This window comes from Dermacentor variabilis, chromosome 8 (assembly GCF_050947875.1).
Source record: "Dermacentor variabilis isolate Ectoservices chromosome 8, ASM5094787v1, whole genome shotgun sequence".
Taxonomy (NCBI): Eukaryota; Metazoa; Arthropoda; class Arachnida; order Ixodida; family Ixodidae; genus Dermacentor; species Dermacentor variabilis.
In genome coordinates this window covers 22,804,806-22,814,790 of record NC_134575.1, presented here as the reverse complement: position 1 = coordinate 22,814,790, position 9,985 = coordinate 22,804,806, and positions in this window count along the sequence as shown.

Here is a 9,985-nt window from a genome sequence, read left to right as displayed (position 1 = left end):
CGACTACTCGAAATCCCGCTTCGCTCTGTTGGTCTAACTTTATCAGTGCATGTGATCCTATACTTTTGGAGCCTCCATTATTGGGTTCAGTCAGAGAAATGTTGGCTTGGCAACCCAAAATTACCTCATTGAAATCAATCTATTTCCATCTTAGATTGATCGTTCTTCCTCTCAACCATAGCTTTCTTTTATTTCTTATCTTTTATTATTATTATTATTATTATTATTATTATTATTATTATTTTATTTTATACGCGGTTTTCATCTGATTATTTTCTTTTTTCTCCAAACACAAAACGTTTACTTTTAAACTCTAACGCTCAAGTTGTTAACTCCCTTGTTATCATTATTATTTTTATGCTCCTAATTGAACCACCCGATTCTTGGCCAATCCCCCACTGTGGGTATGTGCCACGGCCACTCAGGACAACAAAAACGATAACAGCGTCACCATCTTTGCCATCGTTGCTCTACGTGTAAATATATTGTAAATAGACTTGTACACTAGCTACACGAAACATTAATTTGGTGGATGCGGACGTTCCCCGTACCCGTCATGGAGCTCCGCAGCGGTCGCAACGGCGAGAGTGTAATTTAGGCTCCTGCTGGCGGCACTTCCTCTGCGCAAGCATCTCCGCCTGCGGCCCCGACCTACGTCGCCGTTCCCCCCCCCCCCCTCGGGATCCTGGTGTTTTCACCAGAGTCGGCAGTCCTGATGTTGACGCCTGGCTGCGCTTATACGAACGTGTCAGCACCAGTCACAGGTGGGATCGGACTATTATGCTTGCCAATGTTCTTTTCTACCTCGACGGAGCTCAACTGGCATGGCTCCAGACTCTCGAAGAGGAGATCTCGAGCTGGAATCTCTTCAAAGAGAAGCTCCGCGACCTTTTTGGCAATCCGTTCGGTCGCCAAGTCAATGCCAAGAAAGCCCTTGCCACACGTGTACAGACGTCGACCGAGTCCTACATGTCGTACATTCTCGACATCTTGGCCCTTTGTGCTAAGGCTGAGCCGACCATGTCTCAGGACGATAAGGTTAATCACGTGCTCAAAGGCATTGCTGACGACGCCTTTAATTTACTGGTGTTTACGAACGTCACCAGCATCGACATGATCTTCAAGGAGTGCCGCCGTCTCGAGCATGCTAAAAGCCGCCGGGTATCCCAGCACATCACGCGACTTCCCAACACAGCTACTACGTCATCTTGTGACGACCTTTTCCACCAGCCGTCGCGATGTGACAACTTCACCCGTATCATTCGTCGTGAGGTCGAAGCAGCACCACCGGCGACCCTTTAATTCCCATCAACTGATCATTCTCCGGTGACAACCTCCTTGATCCAGGCCGCTGTCCGTGAAGAGTTGTCCAACGCCGGCCTGCAATGCATTCGTTCTGTACGCTCGGAACCTCTTTCTCCACGCACGTCCCCACCACGCTCTTCTTACTCCTCTTATGGACAGCGCAACCCCTCCGAATGGCGAACCGTGCACGACAAGCCGATCTGTTTTAACTGCCGACGCATTGGACATGTCGCTCGCCACTGCCACAGCCACTGGACTTCCCCGACGCACTATTCTCCTGATTACCACCCTCGTCCATCTAGCGTGTCTTTTTCCTTCGCTCCTTCTATGAACGCCCCATCATGGGACCCTGCGACAACTTTGACACGACCCCTCTACTCCCGCTCGCCTTCTCCCTCCCGCCGTCAATCTCGCTAGCCCATGTCACGCCATGCTCCTTCTCCGACCTAGTCACCGCATCCCCGACCGCAAAACTAGACAGTGCAGCTTCTGAGGTGAAGCTGCAATGACGACATTGGCACGAAATCCTCGCTTCACCTTACCCACCAACAAGAATCTTTTGGACGTTCTCATCGACAATGTTCCTGTGTGCGCGTTGATTGACACCGGGGCGCATGTGTCGATTATGAGTGCTGCTCTTCGCCGTCGGCTCAAGAAAGTTCGGACGCCTGCACCGAACCGAGTTGTACAAGTCGCCGACGGAGGGACTGTCGCTAGTGTTGGCATGTGCTCTGCCCGACTCACCATTGCTGAGAGACACACCGTCGTCCTCTTCACCGTCATCGAGCATTGCCCTCACGACCTCATTCTCGATCTGGATTTCCTTGCCAATCATTCTGCCCTCATTGACTGTTTGGCCGGCTCACTTCAGCTACACCGTAACAATATAAAGGAAACTTAGAGTGCCTCACTTTCAATTCTCACATGGCTCCACATAGGATAGCGTTAACGCCCATCGAGGCCGACGAGGGCAAACTGCGTCGTGCTGAGACCACTCGCTGTCGATACGCCGCTCAACAGGGAGAAGAGAGGGAGAGGCAGTTACACTAAATGCAACAGTCTGGGCGTCAACGCGTCTCTTCGTACCACGCCGCCCTACTTCAACAAGAAACGCCAGGTGCAGAATGAACGGTGTTTCGCAACCAGCCAACGACAGCGCTCCACAGCGGTGGACAAGGACTTAAGTAAGCGCTTAGAAGACGAGTTTGGCGCTTGGTGTAGTGTCTGCGACTGTTTATGGTACGCCTCAGACGTCTCCAAGATTCAAGAGAGGTTCCAGAAACACGGCCAGGAGAAAGAGCTGCTTTTCGAGGACTACACCCAGTTTGTTGTGTGCTCTGCCTGCAAGAAGATACATTTAAAGCAAGAAAGTTCCGCAACTCTCCAACTCCAATGGCTTCGTTTAGAAGAACTTCTTGCTGGGCTAGTTGGTGCACTGCTTTGAAGAACCGAGTTGCGCATTAAAAAAAAAACACAGGAAAAGGCGAAGGTGACGGAAAGAGCGCAATCCAATGACTTCAAGTGCTCTATAAAACAATCTGCCACCCCTCAACGAAATCAGTCAACGTCTCGTGTCACACGGCATCCCCTTCATGCACGTAACACCCCTGATGCACGGTAGACAAACTGGCAGAGGCGACTATATCGTACGTGTGGCCGGAGACGTCGATAACAGGACACAGTCATTACCACGTAACGTGTCTGATGAGGTGGGAAAAATACATTCGCCTGGAGAAGATGGGGGTACCAAAATTCGTCTTAACATCAGGCATCGTTCTTAAAGCTGAAAGAGCTCATGAAGAAGGTGTTTGTAATTTTTGTGTATTTATATCGTTTTTAGGAGCTAAATACAGAAAGGGAAGTAACAAAATACCGAATATTTTAATCACTAATAAAAAAGCATGCCTACTAACGATAATAAGGTAATTATTGTGACCGTGAAGACAATCCTCACTTTTTCGTTATTTATTGTCCAATATGATATGGCACTGTTGCAGAAAAGTTAAATGTCTCTCTAGTGTACATCATCTTTACCTGAAAACATTGAGGGAAAAATTTTCCTGTCATGATATTTATAGTAAACACTTGTTATTTAAACTCGTTGATGGTCGAGCGCACCAGTTGGGATAACTGTCATTAAATGACACAGCCCGTTTTTTTTTGGTTGTCGAAGAATATGTGTACATAGAACACCATGTTTTCTTTTATTTGGCTCAGGTACACGTAAAATAGCTGACCCGTGTGATGGACTTAATAACTGCATAAAAAGTTCCAGTTTTTTGCGGTAAAATTCTTTGATGGACTCTGAACCCTAATTAAGCCAGCTAGGTGTTATTGTATGACATGAGCGACAAATGTTCTTTGTTATAAATTTTGTAGCTTTTCCGGACGCACTATTTTCTATGAATGGCTTTATTTGACTGCGAATTTAAAAGCACCTGCAGTACGAAAGTGTTTTTCTTCTGCTAAAAGCTACCACAGCAAATTTATTAATATAGTTATTGTCGAAACAGTGACAAACGTTGTAGCGCTTGCTCGTGTATACGCGGTTGACGTCTGTTGCTCTAAATCGCATTCATTTCTTTCTTCCTGTAGCTGCACAGCTCCTAAACCAATGAAGGATCCGAAGTGTCATTTATATGCTTTCAAAGGAACATTTCCAGATTGCTGCCCTGGGTACGTGTGCGAGTAGGGTACTTATAGCCTGAGGCAGATGTAGCACTAAGCCATAAATCACACGAAGACTACGAAAAACAAGGTTCTCCTGTAAAAAAAAACAAGAAAGGAAATTAAATAAAAAATGAAATAAAAGTGCGCTCAGGAGTTCGTCTTTGAGTGGCTTAAGAAAACTTTACTATTAGAGAGTTCTTATAGTTAATTGTTGAATAAGTGTGATTTTAAAACAAACAACAGCTCGTTTTGTTGCATACTAAAAAAATACTATCTACAGTGAATGAGAGCTTATTTTTCTAACATAAGTTCTGCTCTTAAGAGGCAGTGAAGCCGGTGACAGGCTCAATTAGTGCAAGTCGTTGGAGTTTGATTTTTTTCAGCGTTCATATATTTTTTAAATGTTATCTTTTGTTGCTTACTCTCTTTCAAAATATTTAACACTTCCTGCTTTTTATAAAAGGTGGCATTACGTTGGTCATAGACATGCCGGCAAGAAGCTCGGGTTTTTATCTGAGCACTTTTTTTCTCTCCTTTGTGTCTTTTCGAATATGTTTAGCTGACATGTGTAGACGAGAAAGAGATCACAACACCTTATTAAATAAACTGAAGCTCGGCAGATATTCACAGAAAACATTTACGTTGGAATTGTTGGAAGCGTAAAACTACCGGCAATCCTAATGCTGAATGTTATTGAAGCATAACTGCGAGTCGGCCTAGTTGGAACAGATTCATTATTTAAACACTTTTTGTGCGCAAGCAAACAGTGCTCGTCTTTGTTGTACTCCTCTTCTTTGTCCCTGTCTGTCTACGCACATAAAGTTTTTAAATACTGAATGTTATAATGTCGAACACATTGTTACGTTGCAGAAGTCACATATAACGATGCATTTACAATATCTACAACAGAGCCAACCATGCACACACAGGATGACTATCGAGACCGATTCCACATACACACATCAAATTGTCTTCTTCTCACTAGCGCCACTCTTGCTTGTGCCATAACAATATCTAGCCAATGGCTAGATAGCAAGCTCCTCATATCTAGGCAATGAAAGGAACAGCTATGTCAATTCGGCTTAGGTTGATTAGGGAAAAAGTCGAAATTTTGATTGAGTCGTACAGCTTCGTTTGGACGGCTACGAGGTATTGATAGGGGGATAAGGAGGCCAACACGACACCGATACTTACTGCAGCGGAGTCAATGATGATAGGGCAACTAATGTAAGCTTGACTAATTTATAAATCGATTTCGCACTTTATGCTATTTATAAAACAGCTTCTGCACTACAGTGGTGGGTAGCATAAATGCTCTTTGCTGACACATTTTCATTACCGGCTGCTGTCTATTGATTGCTTATACAAGGTTTCCAATATTATAAAATCAGCAACAAAGCAGAGGGGCTCAGGACACTCTCTGTTGTGGAAATGTTCCAGACGGAAGCCTTCATTGTTTTCATCGTAATTTCAGAAAATAAACAAGATGCATCTCCTTACGGACGCTGATCGAAACCAAGTTTTATTTTGGCTCCACGTTTGGCTTCTGTAGTTCAACGAAAGCGCGGTGGTTGCATAAAATTTATCGGGCTTAGTTTAAAGCCGTATTGAGCACGCCAGATTTCTTTTCTTCTAGTGTAAGCTATAACAATGGTCCCACAGCTCACGTCAGGATGCCTGTGTAGCAAATCAGTGCACTGGTACGAGGGCTGTGATCCATAAACAGTTGGAACGATGAGAAGGACATGTTGTCTGCATGAAAAAAGTGGGCGCTTCAAGCCTCCGCTGCTTTTGCGCCATGAAACACTGCATAACAAAAAAACAAAAACAAAATTTTTGCTTTGAACGGACACGTCATCCACATATGCTTTCGAGAGCACCGTCTAGAGATACATCGTGTCGAACATATGAACGTGGTTTGTCCACCATGACTTGAAGGAGGTGCGAGGATGTACCGGCGTTCGCAGTAGGACAGAAAGCACAAACACACGCATAAGCACACAGGCTCACTATATCATCCTGATCCTTAGCGACAAGAATAAGAGGTACCACGGGTACTTATATTTGGCAAACAACGGGAGGAACGACATGGGAAAAGCATGAGGTTAACCCGGAAAACAAAAACTAAGTTTTTGCACCTTACATCACAAGGGTATGGGGAGGTGGAAGGGGGGAAGGACAGCGGAGAAGGAAATTATAAGAAGAAAGGCGCAGCATTGATATAGTCGTTTAAAGAAGTCACCTGAACGTTAGGAGTCACTTCACTGCGTTTCATACTTAGAAGGCCACGAACGCCAGAAATACTTATTTCATTGCTCGCCTCAGCATACAAAGAGTATGCGGAGGCGAGTATGCGGAGGTTATATATATATATATATATATATATATAGGGCACTTTAATTGCCCTCTTTAGAAATGCGGAACAGACACTTGCTCCTTGAAGGCGAAGTGGAACAAGATTTTCGGCCGCCTAAAAAGCCCAGTTTCAGATAATTTAGACATGTAGTAGCTCTGAGCGAAATCCTATGCTTGAAATACCGGTCAATGCGTCACAATGACCTCGGAAAAATTCATGTTTTTCGTACCAAAACTGAAAAAAAAAGAAACGCCGAATTTCGCCCGGCAGAAGTGACGCACGTCGAAGAATGTGATGAACCAGCGGCCATGCTGTCCGCTTTCCTTGCTTGTATTCCTTCCAGGTGTATCAGTGAATAGGCTCCGCACGTCTGCTAGTCACAGAGCCGGTATTCTTTGTTATCCGCTTCTTGTTCTGCGACAACGCCGTTGCGCGTAGGCGATGTTGCTTTAATGCGCAGTATTCTCCGAGTCCAGCCGGTTTTGTTTGATATGTATGTACGTTCAACAGCGAGGTCCCCATGCGTTCTGCCTCCACTCGAAGAAGGGCGTATCGGGGCGGCCAAGTTAAAGGTGCGGTATAGTCCGGCTTAACGTGGACGCGATCTACGTGTAGCGCAGTTATACTAGATCAGCGAAAATTGGACGCTCTGCAATGTAGTGTGGCTGGCGCGGGATTAGAACATGTCCTATCGCACGCCGGATGATCTGGAACAGGGTGCATCGCACGCTTGCTTGGCTGACCAGCAGCATGCTGCTCGGATTCAGTAAAGCGAGCGCGTTTAGTTTTCGCCTTCGACAAAGAAGCGGTCGCTCGCCGCGCACTTGGCCGCTAGCGCTGCGGTAACAACTGATCGCCGTGCTTCCACGGGTCACGTTTATAGCGCAGAGCAACATTTGAGTGATCTTAGTGTCTCCGGCATGACGTATCCGACTTCACCGGCCGCTGCCTGGCACGCTGGAAGCGCCGGACTCGTCGACCGATCAGACAACTACCGCAATCTGTAGTAAAGGATAACGAGTAACTGAGGCTTGGCACTGCCGGGCCAGACGCGCTCGGTGCTATGTGTGCGTCATTTTGTTTCCTTCCTCATGTAGTGCGTAAAGTCACGGCCAGACAGGCCCGACGGGCGGCGGCCGTAATGAAGCTTTGCCGATTTTGCTCTGGCTGCATTCGATTCCTGCATGGCTTGCCGCCGCATGTATGCCATAGCCGCTGCATCGCGTTCTCCTTCGTGACAAATGCAGCATGCGGTTTCTGCTCGTCACTGACGCTGCGTCAGAAAGTATTCCGTTCGTCTACTTCGGCGCATCCGATGTAGAGACGCGCGAAATATCTTCGAGATGATGCACTACCGGAAATGATCGCTCGAGAATATCGCCCTCGGATACCACTTACCTTTCTTTGAACATTACCTTTGGTTTTCGTGCGCCATCGCGGCATATCACTCATAGTCATCTCGAGAAAGCGATTTTCAAGCAGATCCTGATGAGTAAGTGACTGTGCTGTTGAAATGCAGGTTGTGCAACTTCGTCAACTGCAGTTTGTATCTTTTGTGTGCGTCGGCTTGTCCGCGTCGCACTTGCCTGATGCGCCGCGGTGCACGCTTTCGCTCTGAAGGCTGGGACAGGAATGATGTGTTCGACCTCCTTCTACACAGCGTTGAGTACTGCCATTGCTCGTGCGCGAGTACGTACTCGAGCGTACGACGGGCTTGCAATGAATCGGCATTGCTACGACAGCTCAAATCACGAGCGCATCAAGGAGAACGCCTAACGACGCCCGTAAACTCACAAATGATGAGCGAGCAATGCGCCTGGCTGCCTAGGCGTAACTGGGAAATGAACAGTTGCCTACGTTTCTTCAATATTCGCCATGTCTGCATCGCTGCCACTTCGCCTCTGGGTGCAAGCGTCTTCTGAATGGGCGCTTTTTAATATTTGACAAATAACTTTTTAAAGCGCAAACAAGAGACACGTCACAAAAAGAAGGTCATACACAGGACAGGCGATACTTTCAACTGTTTATTCGACAACATCGACGTGAAATATGCACGAAAAATGCACATGCGCAGATGCGTTTTAGAGAGCACGCCTTGAATGTTAAAAAAGACGGAAAGCACGTATTTGGGTTAATCACGTAAACCCTTGGGGAGGATTTGAGGCATTATTTCGCCACGCGAAGATTCTGCGTAAATGCCACAGTGAACAGGCCCGCTTGATACTGGAAGCATATCAGATAAAAAAAGAAAGAAAAAGAAAATGGTGGCGAAGGTTGAATCAGTGAGCCTTCGTTAAGTCTGTACGCAAAAGAGTTCGGATACCTTGACGCGCATATACATTAGTCAGGCCTTTCTTATACATATATTCACATCTTGTATTCTTGCCATGAGCGAATCTGCGCATGTGGCTTTCTCATATATATTTCATGTCGACGTTGTGAAATAATCAGTTGAAAGTAGCGCCTGTTCCTTGTATGACCTTCCTTTTGTGCCGTGTCTCTTGTACGCGGCTTAAAAATATTTCTCAAATACGCACCAACTAGGCCCACAGAAATTTATTCTAGGCTTTTTAATAGGTGCTAATAACAAAATTATGCAACTACCAGCCTTGCGGCTTTGCCGCGATTACTTTGAGGAGATACAGTAGGCATTTATAGTCAATTCAGCCCCAATGAAAATTTATTGCAAGTGGCCTTTAAGAATCGCTAAACTTTACACCCGGCCAACCTTAAAACGTAAAGTCTCTGACGAAGCCAAGCGCACCTTTCTCCTTGTCGTGCAGCTGTGAAACAGAAAAAGTTTTTTTGTGTTCACTAAGATGAATCGTAATGTGAACTTCAATCGCTGGAACTTTAAAGTAAGCAAGGAGCTCGCTTTTGTTTCAACAGCTAAGCGACACCAAAGCACCGGTGGTAGCATCGGAGCTCAGCTTAGGCTGCTCGCAATGATATAGCCCAGGGGTGAATCTCCGCACGGCTGCCATTGGCTGTTTTTAAGCAGACGCTGTTTCGACGCTAGCGCTTAGGTCCCCTTCAGTTACGGCCCTAGCAGGAGGGCGATACTTAGCCGAAATGGCGGCGCACACAGTTGTTTAGGTTGTCATGGCAACAGGAACACCAGTAACGCGGCGCCTGCTCACCTTGGGGGCTCTGTTTTTTTTTCTTTTTCTTTTTATTATGACGACCCGCTCCGCTCCTTTTCCAACCTTCCCCATGCCCCACGTACCTTCCCTTTTGCTTTGTTTTCGCCTGTCCGTGTTATGTACTGGGAATTACTTTATTCCGCACATAGTACACATAAAGAACGTAGCCTTGTCGTTGAGATGGTGACCACGCTAGATCACTTGGCGCGAACACACTGTCCACGTGATTGTCCCACACCAGGGCTTGCCAGGGATGTGGCACCACCCATCGGCACAGTGGGGAACGTTCACATGTAGTTCCGGACACTGCCACTGTGCGGCTGCACCCGTCCGCATTCGAGGACCGAAACCCGAACTAATCACGGACACAACAGTCCGCGGCGCGTATTTTTTCCTTATCACGTGCGCGCGCTACCATATAGGTATTGTTTGTGAACTGGCATGTGGTGCGCCGTGGGTTTTTTATGTGTTTGCACGTAGTCTTGTCCATACCTTGAGTATGTCAGCTTAT